General features: G+C 40.2%; 1 pseudogene; it reads right to left on the bottom strand.

Annotated features, from left to right (window-relative positions):
* Window positions 1-277: 277 nt before the first annotated feature.
* Window positions 278-20,483, bottom strand: part of LOC113352597 — a 31,175-nt pseudogene continuing 10,969 nt past the window's right edge.

Raw genomic sequence — 20,483 nt, 5'->3', positions numbered from 1 at the left:
GCGAAACACGTGTACCTAACGCCTTCTGTAGACTCTGCCAGAATTGAGAGGTAAAACGAGGATCTCTGTCAGATACAATTGACACCGGCGTACCGTGCAACCTTATTATCTCGTGAATATACATCTGACTTAACGTGGCTAACGTGTCAGTCTTCTTGATTGCTAAGAAGTGCGCCGACTTGGTAAGTCTATCAACGATGACCCATATAGTATCCTTGCCATGTGCAGTTCTGGGTAATCCCATGACAAAATCCATAGTAATGTGTTCCCATTTCCATTATGAGATGGGCAATGGTTGAAGTAACCCTCCAGGTTTCTGATGATCAATCTTCACTTGTTGGCAAGTGAGACATCTCGACACATACAAGGAAACATCTTTCTTCATCCCTTTCCACCAATATTGTCTTTTCATGTCATGGTACATCTTCGATCTTCCCGGATGAACGGTAAACTTAGAATTGTGAGCCTGTTCTAGTACCTCCATCCTTAATTTCACTGGCACAAAAAGTTTCCCCATAAAGCGAAGTCCACCAATAGATTGAGTCCAACCCTCTGGTGTTTGACCTTTCGCTATCTGAGCATGAATCGAAATCATCTCTCTATCAGTCTGTTGAGCTTCTACAATCCGTTGTTGTAACTCTGGAACAATTACAGTATTGTAAATCATCTCGTCAGGGCCCAAGTCACATTCCTCCATAAGTCTGCACAAATCCCAAGTATGAAGAGTCATACTTGCTACACTGGACCTCGATTTTCGGCTAAGAGCATCTGCTATAACATTTTCCTTTCCTGGATGGTAATGGAAAGTATACGTATAATCCTTAAGAAACTCCACCCAACGCCTCTGTCTCAGGTTCAAATCTCGTTGGGTGAAAATATATTGCAAGCTCTTATGGTCACAAAATATGTATATCTTCTCACCATACAGATAATGTCTCCACAACTTCAGAGCGAACACAATAGCTGCCAACTCGAGGTCATGAGTTGCGTAATTCAACTCATGTGTCTTTAATTGTTTTGAGGCATAAGCTACCACTTTTCCTTCTTTCATAAGAACACATCCTAAACCCTTCAATGATGCATCAGAAAAGATTACATAACCAATTCCACTTACTGGTGTTGTCAAAACTGGTGCAGTAGTTAATTTCTCCTTGAGAATAGAGAAAGCCTTCTCACAATCATTATTCCACTCGAACTTGGAATCCTTTCGAGTCAATCTCGTCAATGGTGAACCAAGCCTTGAGAAATCTTGAATGAATCGTCTATAGTAACCCGCTAATCCCAGAAAACTACGAACCTCAAACACGTTCTTTGGCCTTTCCCATTTGGTAACTGCTTCAACCTTAGCTGGGTCCACTTTGATTCCTTCTCTACAGACCACCTGACCCAAAAACTGAACTTCCAAAAGCCAGAAGTCACATTTACTCAACTTAGCATACAATTGATGAGATCTCAACAACTGCAATGCTAATCTCAGGTGTTCCTCGTGCTCTTCTCGTGACCATGAATAGATAAGAATGTCATCTACAAATACCACTACAAATTTATCTAAGTACGGTTGGAAAATTCGATGCATAAGATCCATGAATGTTGCTGGAGCATTTGTGAGTCCAAATGGCATCACCACAAACTCGAAGTGTCCAAATCGAGTTCGAAAAGCGGTTTTTGGAATATCCTCTTCCTTGATTCGAAGTTGATGATAAGCTTATCGTATTTCAATCTTCGAGAAAAACTGGGAATCCTTCAACTGATCAAACAAATCCTCGATCCTAGGTAAAGGATACTTATTTTTCACTGTAACTTCGTTGAGTTTTCTATAATCGATGCATAATCTTAATGAGTTATCCTTCTTCTTCACAAAAAGGACTGGTGCCCCCAAGGTGATGTACTACCTCGAATAAAAGCCTTAGCTTCCAACTCGAGTAGTTGCTTGTCCAGTTCTTTCAACTCCGTTGGTGCCATTCGATAAGGAGCCATCGAAATTGGCGAAGTACCAGGTTGAACTTCAATAGTGAAGTCAATTTCTCTTCTGGGGGGCAAACCTGGTAATTCCTCAGGAAAAACATCCTCAAAATCTTCCACCGCAGAGATACCCATAGTAGAAACAGAATCTTGTGGCTCGTCTTCAAACATTCCTAAGTGATAGAGGAAACCTCTAAAATGTGTCTGTCGGAAATGTCTTTCCGAAAAGATAAGGGGCGCCGCAAAACTACGAGTTCCGGTAAAGTGAACGACTGAACCTTCACCCGAATGAAAAGTCACATGTTTTTGAAAACAATCAAAAATGGCACGATGAGCAGATAGCCAATCCATACCCAGGATTATGTCATAGCTAGACATATTCATCACAAAAAGGTCAATCAAAAACTCATTCCTAACTATACGTACTACACACTTTCGTGCCACGCGATCAACACATGCACTACCTCCTACATCACTAGCTACGCCAAGAATCCCATCAAGCAATTCAGTTTTCAAACCCAAAGACAAAACAAACGAAAAAGAAATAAATGAATGAGTAACACCAGTATCAAACAATATCTTAGCCTAAGAATTGTAAACTAAGAATGTACCTTCAACAACTGAGTTATCCGGATCTTGTCCAACATGAGAAATATTGAACGCCTTAGGTTGCTGAGGGGGCTGTCGAGCTTGGTACTGTGGTGGATTGTTCTGAGGACGATTCTGTTGATAACCTTGACGCTGGTTCTGAGGTACAGAAGGTTGTTGGTTCCTTTGAGAAATAAGTATAGGATAGTTCCTCTTAAAATGTCCAGGTTGCTTGCAGTGATAACACGTAGGTGCAGGAAGCTCCATATTCGGTCCATTTCCTTTCTTCTGGTATGGATGATTGTTACTTTTGTTCTTGTTCTTATCACCAGTATGACGTTCTAGGATTCCAGAGGCCTCCTCAATGTCTCTCTCAGCAATCATTGCTCTTTCCACTATCTCATTATAAGAGGTAATCTTCAGAACAGACAACCTACTCTTAATTCAAGGCCTAAGTCCCTCCTGAAACTTAAAAGCCTTCAGCTCATCATTTTCAACCAGGTGAGTAGCAAAACGGGAAAGTTCTTCAAACTTGGATTGATACTGCGCTACAGTCATATTTCTCTGGGTCAACTGCATAAACTCGATCATGCGTTGGTTTCGTGCAGTTTGTGTAAATTACTTATTTAGGAAGGCGAGTCGAAATTCCACCCAGGTAACCAGACCGTCATTCCTAGAACGACGAGTCAACTCCCACCAGCGAGTGGCTTCACCCTCAAGCTTATAAACAGCAAGATTCAACTTATCCTCATCATTCACGTCTAATAGAGTGAATATTTTCTCAATCTTATCTATCCAATCTTCAGCAACTAGTGGATCAGGACTACCCTTGAAGGAATCAGGCTTTTGTTCAATAAACCTTCTAACTAACAAAGCATGCTGATTAGGTAGAGGAGGGTGAGGAGGTGCATTCTGATTAAGATTCACTTGTTGTTGCATCGCTTGAGAAACAACATTCAAAGCACGAACAACATCACCCAAACCCTCATCTTGTGGGCCGGTTGAACCATTAGTACGACGAGACATGTCCTGAATGAAGGACATTAAAACATAAGTATCATAGAGAAAATTTCTCTATGCAAAAGAATTACAACCTATTACGCATTCTAGCAAAACACAATCAACAATTGTTACAAGCAATTAACATACAAGCACATACACGCATTAACTTATTCAGAAACTAGCCTACCCAAAGGATCAGACTAGCTCTGATACCAAACTGTAACACCCAAAATTTCGGGTCTGGATTACGACCCAAATCCAAACCCAAAAATACGAAATGCTACTTTTAATATCAATCCTAGACTTCAATACTTGTCCCAAATCCAAACGACTAATTCTTTGTCTAATCTTTATTTATGTTCAATTTAGAAATTCTGTGGCAGCGGATACATAAAAATTCTTTTAGGAACATCTAACCGTTAACTTGACGTGAGTTGTAATCCACATGAACCCTAAATAACTATAGTTTACCAAAAAAATTAATTCCACCGTTAAATGTTCCAGATTTAATCCAAAAGAGTCTCATGTTTAAAGAAGAATTATAAAACAGAAACAACCATCAGTTCACTCCATGAATTTTACAGAACCCAATTCAAAACCAAAAATTATTATGATTATACATTCTGAATCCTAACTGAGTATATCTTCATTCATAAATTTTCTATAATTTTTAGTTTATCTTAAAGACCTTTTGACCACAGTCAAACGCGTAGTTGACCAGAACCGCAGAAAAGAAAACCAGTGATAGCCCATTTTACAAAAATCTCATAAAATCGCTCATAACTATAAATCAGGCTTAGTTTACCATTTTGAAAAGGAAAACGAACTATATTCAAGTTAACAGAAGACACCAAAGCCAAAAACATGCCATAGAATTGGTTTTAAACAGGAAAACATCAATATAATTGAATCTGTCAGAAAACGTATGAATTTCTTACAGTTAGAAACAATTATTTTAAAAATAATTCTGGAACTCAGAAAATTCTGAAATTTTTACCAACATATCTTGGGTGAGTTTTTCATAGGTAAAAAAGAGAATGAAGTAAAGATATATTATAAAGTAATTATCATTAACAGTCAAACTAGCATGACTCGGAAATTTTCATTGTCTAAACAATAACATTTTCTTAAAAAAACATTGTTTCATTGGTTATACATTAACCTAATAATCTCTAAAGTATTAATAATCAATTAAATACTCATTAAATCATCTAAAAGAGTTTGATGATATTTTAATACAATTTTCAATCATAAATCTTATGTAAACTACTAATAATTGCACCAGAACCGATCTCTACCCTTTTCCGCCATTAGCTCCTTGTGGTGCCATAAAATATGGAATTTTTTGTCATGAAACGACGTGAGTTGTGACACCCAGTAGGAAAAGAAGCAACAAAACGTTTTATGCCATATTTTTCAATTCCTTTTAAAAACAACTAACATGATTAACATCATCACAAACATATGGAAACACCACATCCATAAAATCAATCAAATCAATCAATACGCTCGTCACAGGGAGCCCCACGTGGGTTTAGGGAAACAAAACCGTTCCCAAGAATATCTCGTATCCCAGCAAATATGTTTTTAAGAATCATAATTTATGGACCGCAGCCCAACATTCGTAATCATGCTCACAACATTCATTATCATCCATATATTCATAAAAACTTGCAAACATAAATTAAATTAAAATAACTTAAATAGAAAAATATTTTTGATCGTGTTGCACTTACCTCGAATGCTAGCAAATAATCCTAAGGAAGAAAAAAATAATAGATGTGCCGCACCGACGCCAAATACCCAACTTCCACGGTAAACCAAAGTTTCTCCTCTGCCTCTTATGATTTATGATTATGTGACAATAAGACTTTTTTTTACAGAGACTCACTCACCGCCGTAACAATCCAACTTAAGTTCTCTGATGGTGACCTATTCAGTTTTTTTTTCTTTTTTTTTCTATGTTTTCGTCTCCCTAGGTATACCAAGAACATAAACCCTCACTGCTAACATTTAGGTCTTATATATAATATTCTAGAAAACCTTAATCCTTCCAAACACTCCACGTGCGAAGGTTAGAGCTAAAGGAATCCCTGACCGAGTTATTATGGCAAATTCCGTTTTCACTTCAATCATAATTTGTTAACAAAAGCCAACAATCCAATAGCTACTCGACACGCAATGAAATAAAAGAACAGTAACCAATCAGAAAATGAAATGTGACAAGATGATCAGATGACAAACGAACCACTAAAGAAGTTTCCAAAACCCATTTCACCTTAATAGTTATCCTACCAGTGGAACCTTCCACAAATGTTTAGCCAAACCCCACTTAGAATATTCACGTGTCATAAAAAGGCCTAATCAAATAAATAGGCTCGTAACACTTGATCCCTAGTCCTATCATAGCACCCTTGACTAATAAGTCAACAGTATACTAAGACACTAATTCAAAATGAGGTGATCACAATAATATTAAATTAAATAGTGATAACAAAGTGTCATATCTTTATTTTTATTTCGTTTTTGTTTTATGTCTGCCCACTATTTTTGTAATTTAACTAGGTAAGAACAGAAGCTGGTTCCCATCAATTAACATATAAAGCACTGAATTACCAAAGTATCATTTTTAGGGTAAAAGACTATTTTACCCTTACTAGTAAAATGACAAAAATATCCTTGAAATTAGGACGGGCTTTACATGATCAGCCGTAAGAAACTTATGGAGGTCAAAAACAAAATTATAATATAGGACAAGGAGGTCACAGGGTAGTATGGGAAGAAATCAAAATGCCACCTCTGAATGCAAGTGTGGAGAAAATATGGGAAGCTACAATTTTGATATAGAATATACCAACACCATGGAATATGGGAACGGAACCACCTCAAAGCCGCAGAAGTCATGAGTTCTGTTCTTATCATCATTTTCATGGACATACTACAAATGATTGCAGAAATGTAAAGAGAATTATTCTGAGAATGATAGATCAAGGAAAGCTAAACCACTTTCTGGTAGGTCATCCACAATCTCAACCATTGCCGCCACCACCACTAGAGCATCACAGAGTAAACACGGTAAAAGAAAAGGAAACATTCTTCGTAGAAGTTGGTGCAAAAGCAAAGAATCTATTATGTCACTCTATTGTACATTCATACAAGACAATTGAAGATTTTTCATGACAATGTTTTGAGTAGAGTGTTCGCAAGAGACAATGATGGAAGAGAAATTATGAATATTGCCAAAAACTCGCCGCTAGAGGAATGGCAGAAACAGACTATTTCTTTTACCGCAGAAGAAGTCCCTGAAGGTGGAGAAGTACATGACAATCCATTAGTGGTAAAATCAGAAATTAATCCAAAACCGAAAGAAGATGAAGATGATGAAGCTGAAGACTCATGGGAAATTAATAGAATTCTGATCGATACCGGAAGCTCTGTGAACATTTTATTCTATCATACTTATAAAACTATGGGAGGAAGAGATGATGATCTTATACCATCTACATATAAGATATATGGGTTTAATGGTACTGCCAACAAGCCTAAAGGGAGGTTACTATGCGAATTCCATTAAAGGGATTATCTTATGAAATTCTGTTCTGTGTTGTTGACGTAGAGTCACCCTACAATGCATTACTTGGTCGACCTTGGCTACATGGTATTCTAGGTGTAGCTTCGACTTTCTACCAGTGCATCAAATTCCCTCACCCCAGCAGTGTGGGAATCATAAAAGGAGATTGGTTTGAAGGAAAGAATGTTACGAAACTGAGGTAGAATCCTGCGAAGGAAGAGAAAACAAGAAGGAAAATTGGCGACGCAAAATCAAAGAGACACAAATAAGTGAGAAATTGATGGTGGATGCAATCTAACAAAAAGAAGAAGAAATGTTGCGAAACTAATGCTAGCTCAGAATAAGAAATGGTGAACATACCACTACCAAGGAAGCAATAGCAGAAAATAACAAAGAAGCAGAGAATGGAAAAGGTAATAAAAATAATAAGTGTATGAATGATTGATTTGTTGCGACACTCTCGCAACAAATAAAATTCTCAAAAGTACATTTTACTGAATGATAAAAAAGAGATTGAGAAGTGCAAATACGATGTGATGATGTGCGAGAATCTCGCAGAGATAATGAATTCTACAAAAGACAATCAGAGAACAATGACAAAAGATAAAGGGGAGAACCTTTATGGCGTACACCCTAGTTCGCGAATACAATTTCGCAAGAGGCAAATGTAAGACCTAAAGTACGTCATATAAGGGGCTACCTGTTGCATGGCTCAGGGAAAGGCTACACCTCCCCCGGAACCTGAGTCATGGAGATTTGGGGTCAATAAAGCCCATCCGGGAGAGGCACTTTAGATTCTCAACTTAAGCATATGACTTAAGTTGGGCGACTAAGGTAATAAGGACTCTCCCAAGGAGTACATAATCTGACCAAGGCGCCGAGGTACACGGTTGAGTCAAGAGTGCCAGGGGCGTCTGGAGCGTACCTTGTCGTTCTTGACAAGTCTTGGCATACACTGCGCTCGACCCGAAGAAAATCCCACTTAGGGTGCAGTCTCGAAACCATGAGCCCTATAGGTAAAAGGGATAAGAGGATGCGAAAACAACTGGTTGTTGTTAAGACCGGATGAGAGGAGCCAACCTTGTATGGTAGAGGTACGCCTCCTTGAAGGGGCAACCAGGGGGAAGATAAGGGCGGCACCCTCCATTAGGGAGCTGATAAGTGTCTTAAGACGCAAATGTCATGAGGCTTTTTACTCGCAAGGGTATTAAGGCTTGTCATATTTGTGCGACAATCCTGAAGAGGCAATAATACAAAAGAAAAAGATAAGACGAGATCAATGGGTTTTCGCATGAAAGTGCGAAGACGTCCTGCGATTTCGTCGCAAGACGGCAATGTCATGGGGCTTTATTTTCGCAAGAATATTTAGGCCTGTCATATTGTCGCAACATTCCTGAAGAGGCAATAATACAAAAGAAAAAGTTAAGGCAAGATCAATGGGTTTTTGCATGAAATGCAAGGACGTCCTGCGATTTTGTCGCAATGACAAGAGGTGGCATAATAAGACCTTTAACTAGGAAGGAAAATAAGACCACAAAATGAATTTTGAAAAGAATCAAAATTCACTTCGCATATGATTGCGAAATTATACATAAACTGCGAAGTTGAGGCACAAAATAAGAAAATCTGCAAAATCTCTCATTTGGATACAAATAACAGAGGCAAGTATGGGAATGAATGAAATTAGAAAATGTTATTTGTCTCCACATGATAGATTTACGCAAAAATTCAAAAAAAATTAATGATTATGTTGATTAACCGTATTGCAAGGAAGAATTGTTTTAATGAATGCAGGTCGAAATGAAAGAAACTCATATATTAAGGAATATGGGGAACCAAAAGAATTCGCAAATATACAAAAAGAAGGAATAAATGTACAAGTATTACAGAAGATCAAAGAAAGAAACAAAGACTACTTCTTAGTTGATCCTTCATCATCTTCATCAGACTTGTTCTCTTCTTCGTCTGCATCAGAACCTTTATCTCCATCAGAACCTTCATCACCATCAGATTCTTCATCATCAGCTTCGCTATCAGAGATGTCAGACTAGGAATGTTCTTTGGGATCTCCTCCAAGAGACAAGGATAATCAGATGAGGAATACTATGGTCATCACAAACCATTTGAATAGTTTGATTGCGAAAATGCAGAGCGTCGTTCTTAAAGTTCGCAACAGTGATCTTGATTTGATTCTTTAATCTAGAATATTTGTCGTTGCGAGAAGAAAGATTCTTTGCGAGTTCCTTTTTCAGCTTCAAGTTCCTCAATTCTTTCGCGATATCTACTTTCAGAACCTGCGAGCAAAAGGCAATCAATTAATAACTTGATGAAAATTCATAAGAAACAAAGATTAGTGAAGAAGAACAGTTAATAACCTTCTCTGTCAGAAATCATATCTCTAATCAAGGCTGTATGCTCAACTTGGAGACTAACATTTACACCTAAATCTTTTCTGGCATCGTCTAAGATTTTCGCAGCCCAAGCGAATTCATCCTCATTATTTATAAGGAGACGAGAACGAATTTGGTTTTCTCTCTCGTTAAGCACACATTTTGCGGTTAGCTTCATCCGTTCAAGTTGAACTTCAAGAAGATTCTTGGAATTTCGCCAAAGTCTCAGCACCTTGATCGATTATCATCTATGAGACCGCTAATTTGGTTCTTAGCTCATTGATTTCTCTTTAGAATTAAGAAAAACGCTTAAATTGGTTGGCTAAGCCTAAACTAGATCTATGGTCAATCTCTAAGAGGCGAAATTTGGATCTAAGTTCATTCAGAGAAAGAGATGAAATTTTATCATTAGAGAAACTATTTAAAGATTTATTAAGATGCTCAAGAAGGGTGTCATTATCCAAGGCATTAGGAAATGAACGAAGAATGGTAGCTTCATCAGAAAGACCATAAATGTCTGCAAAAAGGATCAATCAAATAAGATAAAACAACAGGATGAATGAATGAAGGGAAAGGAGAAAAGTAACATACCATAGAGTTGATTATTAGCTTGCTGAAGACTAGAGATTTTATTCTTGTCGAAGAAGAATCAATTTCAGTTGTTTGTTCTTCTCGCGAAGATTTGACTTCAGCTTCTAATTGTTCGTTCTTCTCACGAAGACCTTAGCTTCATTTCCATTCCTCATTCTTTGTACGAAATTGAAGATTCTTCTTTTCAAGAATTTCGCGTCTCCTCTCCAGATCTGAGGCAACAGCGAAAGAAGCTTTTCCAGCCTGCGAGAAAATAAAAATATTAAAATAGAAAGAGATTTTGAGTTACAATAATGAAGAAGTAAAAAGACGAAAGCATACCAGACTATTAAGAGAATGCAGGAAGTTGGGAGTCACCGATCTAGAAACTCCACGAAGAGAACTATCACCATCCAATAAAGGAACATCGCAAATCGTGGCGAGAGCTTTGCAGGTATTAGCGAGTTGACTATCTCCCATTCCTTGCCAAGAATCAGAAAAGATGCCAGAGAGCTTAGCCATAGAAGATTCAGATGGAGAATCTTCATTTGCAGCAGGTCATCATTATCCTCATCATCCTCATCACTCTCGGATTTTCATGAGAAGGATATTTGAAGGAGAGGAAGAACGGATTTTCTCTTCTTTGAAGGAGGAGCAGTTGGTTTTTCCCTGCGAAGAGCACCTTTGCCTTTATCACCAGTCTTCGCAACATTGGCAGGCTCTTCTATTTCAGCGATAACCTTCACACACAGATAGAAATAAGAAATAGAGGCAACAATATATTGTTTAAAATCATAAGAGAATATTTCTTACCTCATCTGTGTATGAGCGAAGAGCTAACAAGGTATTAGCCTTCCCAGTCCTGGTAGCTATCTTTCAGTTTCTGGATCTGTAGAATGTCGCAAGAATCAGCGAACAAAAGAATAAAGAAATAAAGAAATGTAAAGGGCGAAACTGGAAGAAACATACCTCTTTCTTCTTCTCGGGCCAAGAGAATACCCAAGGTTGATAAGTAGCGAGATTCTCAGGAAGAACATTTGACCCAGCAATGTAAGGTCCTTTCAGCATCAAGGGAAAAACGCACCATTTATCATCTTTGGATTGGCGAGGGTTGTGTTTTACCAGAGGCCAATCAATGTCATGCATGAGCATTTTATCTTCATCAATATTATCTTTCCTTTTCAAGCGAATACCCCAGCGAGTATTCTCTTTCTTCATGGAGATTCAATTCATAATTTCAAAGAAATTCGCTACTGTGTTTTTTCAGCGATTATCTCCAAGTCTGCGAATTTAGGATCCCTAAGTTCTTTGGATAAAGAGATCCTTTACCAGCACCACGGTTAGCGAACTCCAGCATCAGACGGATGCAATCCCCACTCAATTGGAAGATAGCTCGCGAAAATCCCGAGTGAGCGAGAATTCATAGAACAGAGGAATATCTGGGTCATAAAGAGGAATGGGGAGACCTGCGAGAATTTGACCCAGCGAAACTATGATTGATTGATCATCACAATGTTGATCAGAGAAAAGTTTGATAGAAAGAATTGACTTGGCACTTTCACCAGGAATGGTAGAAAGTGTGAAACCTTTCTCAGCAAGATCTTTTTGAACATCCTTTAAGTTTTCTCATTTTTGACCATTGGAGGCATATCTGAATATAGAGTATGGGAATGGATGAAGTAAGAAGATTGAAGAGGAAGAAGAAAATTACACAGAGGAACTTACGGAAGAAAATAGAGTTGCAGAGAAGAGAAAAAGAGAGTAAAAAAGAAAAGGGAGAGTAAGAAGAATATATAGAAAGTTTTTTTACTCGAAGAAATAAACACCATTAATGCGAAAAGACGTGAGAGGTTGAAAAGCAGCGGTTACAGAAGACGTGTCAAGAAATAGATGGAAGAAAAGATACGTGTGATAAATGCAGAATATGAAGAGATGGACAACTGCGGAATTTTTCACATCGTTCTCTACTTCGCAGAGAATATATGAGAAGAGGCAAGATGTAGGATCAGAATTTCGCATCATTAATGCATTAGCGAAATTATTAACAACACAACATGACAGTGTCGCAGAACAACTTCAGAAATAACATAATAAACGACGTCAGCTAAATCATGAGAAAAATGTGATGGTCCTGCGAAAATTAGGGAATTTGCGAGATCAACATTTGTAAGGTTGAGAGAATGTCGCAAGTCATATCCGAAAATAAAGGACAGATTAGTTGTCACCCACTATGTAATTCCCTATAAATAGCCGTTCGGTTGTAAAGGAAAGAGAGAGAGATTTTTTGAGTGAGAAGCAAGTAAATAGGAGAGAGAAAATTTAGAGAAGAGATTATTCTTGTTTCCTTTATCTTTTCTTGTAAGATTATTTAAAGATTCATCAATAAAATTAAGATTGTTAATCTAAAAATGAGTTGAATGTTAATGAAATCTTGTGAGGGGTGTAGTGTAGGATTTCCTGCAACTACATACACGTTTGGGCATGGTTTTCACAAACCCAGTAAACGTTTACCCAAGTGTGTGTGACAAGCTAAGTTTTTGATCTAACGGTTGAGAAATATTAGCTTGAATCTAAATCAGGTTTTCATCTGACGGTGAATAAGGATTGCTTTGTACCTAAGGAAAAACCCTGATTTGAAGGCTATATAAAGGAGACATCTAGCATTGTGCAAAACTAATCCCCACACGTCTGTGTGCTACTAGTGCTCCCGCTAGAGTCGATCTCCATTAACCTTTGATTTTCTTCTCTAAAATCAGGTTAACGACTTAAAGACTTCATTGGGATTGTGAAGCCAGACTGATACTACTTTTATCGTAGTTGTGTGATCTGATCTTGCATCTTCTATCGTACGAGTACAATCGGTTGATTGGATTGAGATCGTGAGAGTTCTCCGATAGGCAAGATAAAGAAGTCACAAACATCTTCGTCTCACTGTTTGTATATTCCTCGACAAACCGCCTGTGTAGTCAGGAAGGATTGTAGAGAGGTGATTGATTAATCTAGACTGTTCTTCGGGAATATAACACCGGATTATCAATTGGTTCTTGTTCACCTTGATTTTATATCTTAAGACGGAACAAAACCTAGGGTTTATCTGTGGGAGACAGATTTATCCTTTGATAGACTTTTCTGTGTGAGACAGATGTGTTTATTATCAAGTCTGTGATTTTGGGTTGCAGCAACTCTTGGTTGTGGGTGAGATCATCTAAGGGAATCAAGTGTGTAGTATCCTGCTGGGATCAGAGGCGTAGGAGTACAACTGTACCTTGGATCGGTGTGAGACTGATTGGGGTACAACTATAGTCCAGTCCGAAGTTAGTTTGTAGTAGGATAGTGTCTGTAGCGGCTTAATACAGTGTGTATTCAATCTGGACTGGGTCCCGGGGTTTTTCTGCATTTGCCGTTTCCTCGTTAACAAAATTTCTGGTGCATGTGTTATTTCTTTTCCGCATTATATTTTATATAATTGAAATAATACAGGTTGTGCGTTAAGATCATGAACTTCTCTAATCCAACTTTTGGTTGTTGATTGTAGTTGATTGATCCTTGGATATTGGTCTTTGGTATAGTCCAAGTTATCTCTCTTTGATAAAGACTCGCACATTTCTATTTGCTTGAGTAAAGATCAAATCGAGAGATTGAGATATAAACTCTTTGATATATATTTTTATTGATTGAGTCTGACTGTCTAGTTGATTCTCATAAAAAGTATATTGGAGTTTGTCCATACAGATTGTTAAGCGAAATATTGGGTGGTGTTGTTAGACCCCCGCTTTTTCAGTTTGGACACCAAGGAATTTCCAAAACCGAATATTCTCAAGATATGCATTGAATGCCCAAATCGGTTTTCATAATTCATAGAAATGCTTTGTCCAAATATTTACTGAAATCTCACTAGAAAATCTCCAATTAGTAAATGCTCATTACCAATTTTTATTTTCCAGAGATATGCATTTAGTTGCTGGTAATTAAAAGCATATAAAACTAAAAAACTTAATTAAAAGATTCTCAATTTATTTCGGTCAGGGATTCTCCTTTAGTTATTAAGGAATATCTTTGAAGAATAAAAGATAAGAATTGCACATGTTCAAAGTATGTCGACATCTTTATTTTTGTAAATCCTTTTTCATATTTACAATCTTGAAACTGATTTACCACACTTCCAAACGAGTTTAGAATTGGTTCATCTGATTCCAAGAACTATATGTGATTGATCAAATACCAATAATCAAATCACTAATTATGGGTTTACGGTTCTACCAAACACAAGGATCGGTTCTATCTCCATATGGTTACTGGGACCGGTTACATCAGTTACCAGGATCGGTTACATCAATTACCAGGACCAGTTACCATATACTCATGGTATTACTTGTGATCGGTCACACCAGTTACCAGGATCGGTTACACCAATTACCAGGACCAGTTACACCAATTACAAGGATAGATTACACACTATTTTGTTTTCGGTCGCACCAATTACTAGGATCGGTCACACCAATTACAAATATCGATCATACCATCTTAGGTGATTACTTAGGATCAGTTGCACTAATAAAAGTCATACCAATACATAAGTTAGGCACTGTGAATAGTTTTACCAAGATACATAATAAATTATGATCGGTTGTACTAATCACACATATTGGTAATCCTAAGATATGCAATGAATAACAATACCAATAAGCCTAGCGATTTCCCTTTCGATTCACAAAACAAGTTTATCAATGTACTTCCTTTAAACGAATGTAAACATTGTTTCCTAGGAAGAAATCTTTACCCATACCCATATACATAATCACAATAGCATTCATACGATTATGTCGATGTCTTATATACGAAGTTCAAAAGATAAGCGTTATACTTTTGTTTGTGGGTGAAAACTGTTTCTGCCGATTTTGGTAATCGTGTGTGTGGGTGAGAAACGAATCTAAACCCAAAACAATGTACTACACAGGAGTACTTTTGATTCGAGAGATCAATCTATACAATCCTGGCCTAAACCAAGAAATGGTCGTTCCAGGCTTGCTTCGGTCACAAAGTGAAGGAGAAGGGTTGGTCTTAGGGAGGGAAGCGAAGAAAGTGTTGAGACCAGAATAGTTAATTCTGGAAGTGTGGGCGTTTTTGGTGACTTGCATCAGAAAATTGAACAGGTGAGAGGAATGGAAAGCTACCAGGTGATTTCTGGATGTGGTGTTGTTCTCCTGACCAAAACTTGTTGTTTGGTGGAAATAGGTGAGACCTATTTATACAAGTCGTAAAAAAACGTACCCTGGTCTCGTAGGAAGTGGAAACGTTAGAGTGTTGGAAGAAAAGATTAACGTGTAACTGTAAGGCGTTATGCTTCCATGATGAGGGAAGTGAATTCGTGTAACCGTCAGTCATTATGCTTCCATGATGAAGGAAATGAATTGGTTACACCGTTACTTCATGACACTTTCTTGTAACGGGCGCATTGCACGCCGAACGCTGTAAACCGCCAGACCAATACCCTGATGAGTATCCCCCAGTTTGTGACATGTTTTGATGTCTCGAGTGTTTTCGTGGAAAACGTGTAGCAGGTTGCTATGTGTGGCATGGTGGCATGCCAGTGGCCATGGCATAGCGACGTGCTAGTTGGTGTGGCATGGTGGCATGCCAGTAGTCGTGGCATAGCGACGTGCTAGTAGTTGTGGCATGGTGGCATGCCAGTAGCCGTGGCATAGCGACGTGCTGGTAGCTGTGGCATGGTGGCATGCCAGTAGCCGTGGCATAGCGACGTGCTGGTAGCTGTGGCACGGTGGCATGTCAGTAGTTATGGCATAGCGACGTGCTAGTAGCTGTGGCATGGTGGCGTGCAGGTAGCCGTGGCATAGAGACGTGCTAGTAGCTTTGGCATGGTGGCATGCCAGTAGCCGTGGCATCGCAACGTGCTAGTAGTTGTGGCATGGTGGCATGCCAGTAGACGTGGCATAGCGACGTGCTAGTAGCTGTGGCATGGTGGCGTGCCAGTAGCCGTGGCATAGCGACGTGCTAGTTTAGGGTTTGGCGTCATGGTCGCTCAAAAGTTGCCATAATCCATGTTAGTTTGGTGGCGAACTTGGATGGCTGAGATTGTTTCTCAGGAGGAAAGGTAGTCGACGATCATGGCTATATTTAATTGGCAGTGGCGCGTCTGGCGTGCGTGTCTGATATGCACGTGCAGCATGCGCGTGTGGCATGCGCGTTCAGCATGCGCATGTGGCATGCACGTCTGGCATGTGCGTGCGGCATGTTGGCGCGTTTTGGGAAGTTGGCGCTTTTGGGAAGCCGACTTAGTATGGCGACCTCTTTTGAGGCTGCGGTAGGTTTGGAGCAACCTAATTGGTCAATGAAAGTAGGGGGCGGCAAGCTAGGGCGCGACCACTCTTCTAGTGCGCGTGGCGAGTCTAAAGCGACCTGATTGGTCGATGGAAAGAGGGTCGGCATGCTAGGGCGCGGACACACTTTTAGTGCGCTGTGGAGGATTTGGTTTCCTAGTTTGGCTAAGCATAGTTTCGACCAACGGGGTCTAGTATACTGCGTGGGGCGCGAAATCCTAATTTTGCAAATTATTCGGGTTTATTAGTTCTTTGTGAGTTATCACAATAATTGGCTGAATTTTGTATGCTGCCGCATAAAAATCCTTATCTACAGAATGCAGTGTTCTTTCCGTCTGAGAATTTTGTACGATGGCCTTAACTTTGGTACTTGGAGGTTCATGCTACTCCGCTGCAAGTGAACATAAATCCGTCATGCCATACCGATTTAAGGGTTCTGCTGGGGAACATAGCACAGGAAAGTACTCAGTGGGTCTTGTATTGGCGAGGTGCCGAAATTTACAGAGTGTTATGGATAAAAAAATATTGAGAGGCTCAATAAATATGTCGGTGGAGAGGTTAGTACTCGCGGCACTGCTTCCTTGCAGAGTGACGTCACATCAGATGTAAGGTTTTACGATTTTAACCCTAAGCTAAAAACCATCATCAACATTAAGTCCCTTGCTTAGCACGTAACAGTGGTATTGTTGCGGGGTAAGCATGAGATGGTGACAAACAAGAGTAAAATTGAGAGAGCAAGATGTGGAGAGATTTCCAAGGAAATTCAACTAACCTTTAGTGGAAGGCGTAAGAAATCTGTGATCCTTGTGTTGGCGGATTTTGCATAATTTCGGCTTGGCCATAGTGGGTTGGCGTCAGCACTCCAACTTTGGATACTGATCGGTAGAGGTAGCACTGCAACTTGGTCCGCAGAACGGGTGTTAGCCGTCTACAGAAAGGTAGATGGCGCTACTTTGGCTGACTAGGCCAATGGCGCTGCTGGCCATGGAAAAGTGAATGACGCTGGCTAGGACGCGGACTGTTGGCGCCGGCTGTGGAGCGGACTGTTGGCGCTGGCTATGGAGCGGAGAAGATGGCGTTGTTGGATGGCTGTGAAGTAGAGAAGATGGCGCTACTTTGAACGACTAAGATGAGTGTTGAGGTGGTGGAGCCGTCAGCACTATAATGTATTGAGGTAGTATGTCTGACAACAGAGTAGTGAGTGTTGACGATTTTACACGTCTCAATACTAAGAGGATGGATGTGTTAAGGCAGTATGCCTTGCAGCACAGTAGTGGTGTTGAGGCATTTGCACGTCTCAACACCAAGAGGAGTGTGTTGGGGCAGCATGCCTGGCAACACAGTTGTGGTATTGAGGAATTTGCACGTCTCAACACCAAGAGGAAAATGTGTTGAGGAAGCTTTCCTAGCAACACAGTAGTGGTGTTGAGTAATTTGCACGTCTCAACACCAAGAGGAAGAATGTGTTGAGGAAGCATGCCTAGCAACACAGTAGTGGTGTTGAGGAATTTGCACGTCTCAACACCAAGAGGAAGAATGTGTTGAGGAAGCATGCCTAGCAACATAGTAGTGGTGTTTAGGAATTTGTATGTATCAACACCAAGAGGAAAATGTGTTGAGGAAGATTTCCTAGCAACACAGTAGTGGTGTTGAGGAAGCTTGCCTATCAACACAGTAGTGGTGTTGAGGAATTTTCACGTCTCAACACCAAGAGGAAAATGTGTTGAGGAAGCTTGCCTAGAAACACAGTAGTTGTGTTGAGGAATTTTCATGTCTCAATACCAAGAGGAAGAATGTGTTGAGGAAGCATGCCTAGCAACACAATAGTGGTGTTGAGGAATTTGCACGTCTCAACACCAAGAGGAAAATGTGTTGAGGAAGCTTGCCTAGAAACATAGTAGTGAGTGTTGAGGAATTTGCACGTCTCAACACTAAGAGAAAGGATGTGTTGAGGCAGCATGTCTGGCAACACAGTGGTGAGTGTTGAGGAATTTGCACGTCTCAACACTAAGAGAAAGGATGTGTTGAGGCAGCATGCCTGGCAACACAGTGGTGAGTGTTGAGTAATTTACACGTCTCAACACTAAGAGAAAGGATGTGTTGATGCAGCATGCCTGGAAACACAGTGGTGAGTGTTGAGGAACTTACACGTCTCAACACTAAGAGAAATGATGTGTTGAGGCAGCATGCCTGGCAACACAATAGTGGTGTTGAGGAATTTGCACGTCTCAACACCAAGAAGAGGGTGTGTTGAGGAAGCATGCCTAGCAACACAGTGGTGAGTGTTGAGGAATTTGCACGTCTCAACACTAATAGAAAGAATGTGTTGAGGCAGTATGCCTGGCAACACAATAGTGGTGTTGAGGAATTTGCACGTCTCAACATCAAGAAGAGGGGTGTGTTGAGGAAGCATGCCTAGCAACACAGTGGTGAGTGTTGAGGAATTTGCACGTCTCAACACTAAGATATTTAAAATTTATTGAATATAACTAATAGATATAAAACTTTTAGTTTAAGGATAGTTACTTAGCTCTGTCTCCGCTAGGAAAGTTCTTCGTGCATGATTGGGCTTTGGGTATTTTAGGCTCCCCAATGAGTGAGCAGCATCAGGCGTTAGTGATGACATCAGGATGATGACGGGTTGATAGACGGACAAAAGTCCCCAGGTCTTTGATGGGATGAAACAAAATGTGGCCACAACTATGAACCTTGGCTGGCTGCGATAACGATCCTTGACAGGGAGGAGTGGCGGCTACGGCACGATCTTTGGCAGGAAGGAGGCTTTGAAGCGGCTTTGTCTCTTGGAGAGGACGTTGAATCTTATGGAGTAAAACGTTGAAGCTTCGACTTCGGATCCTGGAGCAGCTTATGGAGAGAACGCTGAAGAGGAGCGGCTGCTGGAGAGAACGTTGAAGCGGAGCTGCTGCTGGAGAACGTTGAAGCGGAGCGACTTCTGAAGACAACGTTGAAGCGGCTCTTGAAGAGAAACGTCGAAGCGGCTCCTGGAGAAAACTCCAGCGAGGACGCTATTAACCCTTGACTTCGAAAAACGACTTGATACGATATGGCATATGGGAAGACGGCACAAATAGTGTTGGTCGACAAGTCGTGTTTTTCTCTCATGTTAAAGAATACGCTTCTTCTGTTTGATTTTACCTTGCAACTCTCAGAGCCTTGACAGTTACAATGTTGAAGTCGGAGGCCGCGTCAGTCAGCGTGCTGTCAAACTCGACATCCTTCAAGTGAACAGTGGTTAGGAGTCCCCACTTCCATCTATCAATCGCGCTTTCCAGGAGAGGTTGGGGTTTGGGAACGGCTTCCCTGGCTGGAAACAGCTTCTTTCCTGATGAAGTGCGGTTGAGGGATGCAAATATGTCTTGACGCTGCGCCTTGGAGAAATATAGAATCTCACATAAATGTTTCATCATAGACTGCACGATTTTGTGGGTGAAGTCCCCAGAAATCATGCAGCTCCTGACGGGAAGAGGGTCTCTGTGAACTCAGAAGGGTTGCTGATTTTCTTTGCCTCAATTTTGGAGAAGTCGTTACTGATCTTTACGTGTGATGAAATTGGATTGTTGATTCCCTTCTACGCGTTCAAGAGAAACGCGAGCCTCTTCATCTATAAACGCACGTCCTACTGAAGTGCCTGCGCCGGATGTTAAAAGTATTCCTTGTCAGCTCTATCTGGGGTTGACGTGACTCTTGTGGTGGCCGCTCCGTTAGTGTCTTGAGGAAAATAGGTATCTCTTTCTGAATTGTAGCCATGTCTGTCTGAGCCTCACGAGAACCTTTTGTCTTTCCATCAAATCAACAGTGGTAAGAGGAGGTCGGTTTCTTCTGGCTCCTCCAGTCTCTCGTCCTGATGGTGGAGTAGCAGCGACTCTGGTGACGGTTGGAGCTGTCACATTTGAAGAAATGTTGGGAGTGGCGGCAATGGCTCTGGCTCTAGCTCTGGTGATCGGCTGTGTAACACCTGAAGAAACATTTTCCGCGCCGCTGGTGTTGGCAGGTGGCGTATTAGTGCCACTGGAAGGAACGTTAGTACCAGGGATGATTTCA

The sequence above is a fragment of the Papaver somniferum genome, chromosome 1 (genome assembly GCF_003573695.1).
Source record: "Papaver somniferum cultivar HN1 chromosome 1, ASM357369v1, whole genome shotgun sequence".
Classification (NCBI taxonomy): Eukaryota; Viridiplantae; Streptophyta; class Magnoliopsida; order Ranunculales; family Papaveraceae; genus Papaver; species Papaver somniferum.
Note: the sequence above shows the minus strand (reverse complement) of the source record. Positions and strands in the feature narration are given on the sequence as shown.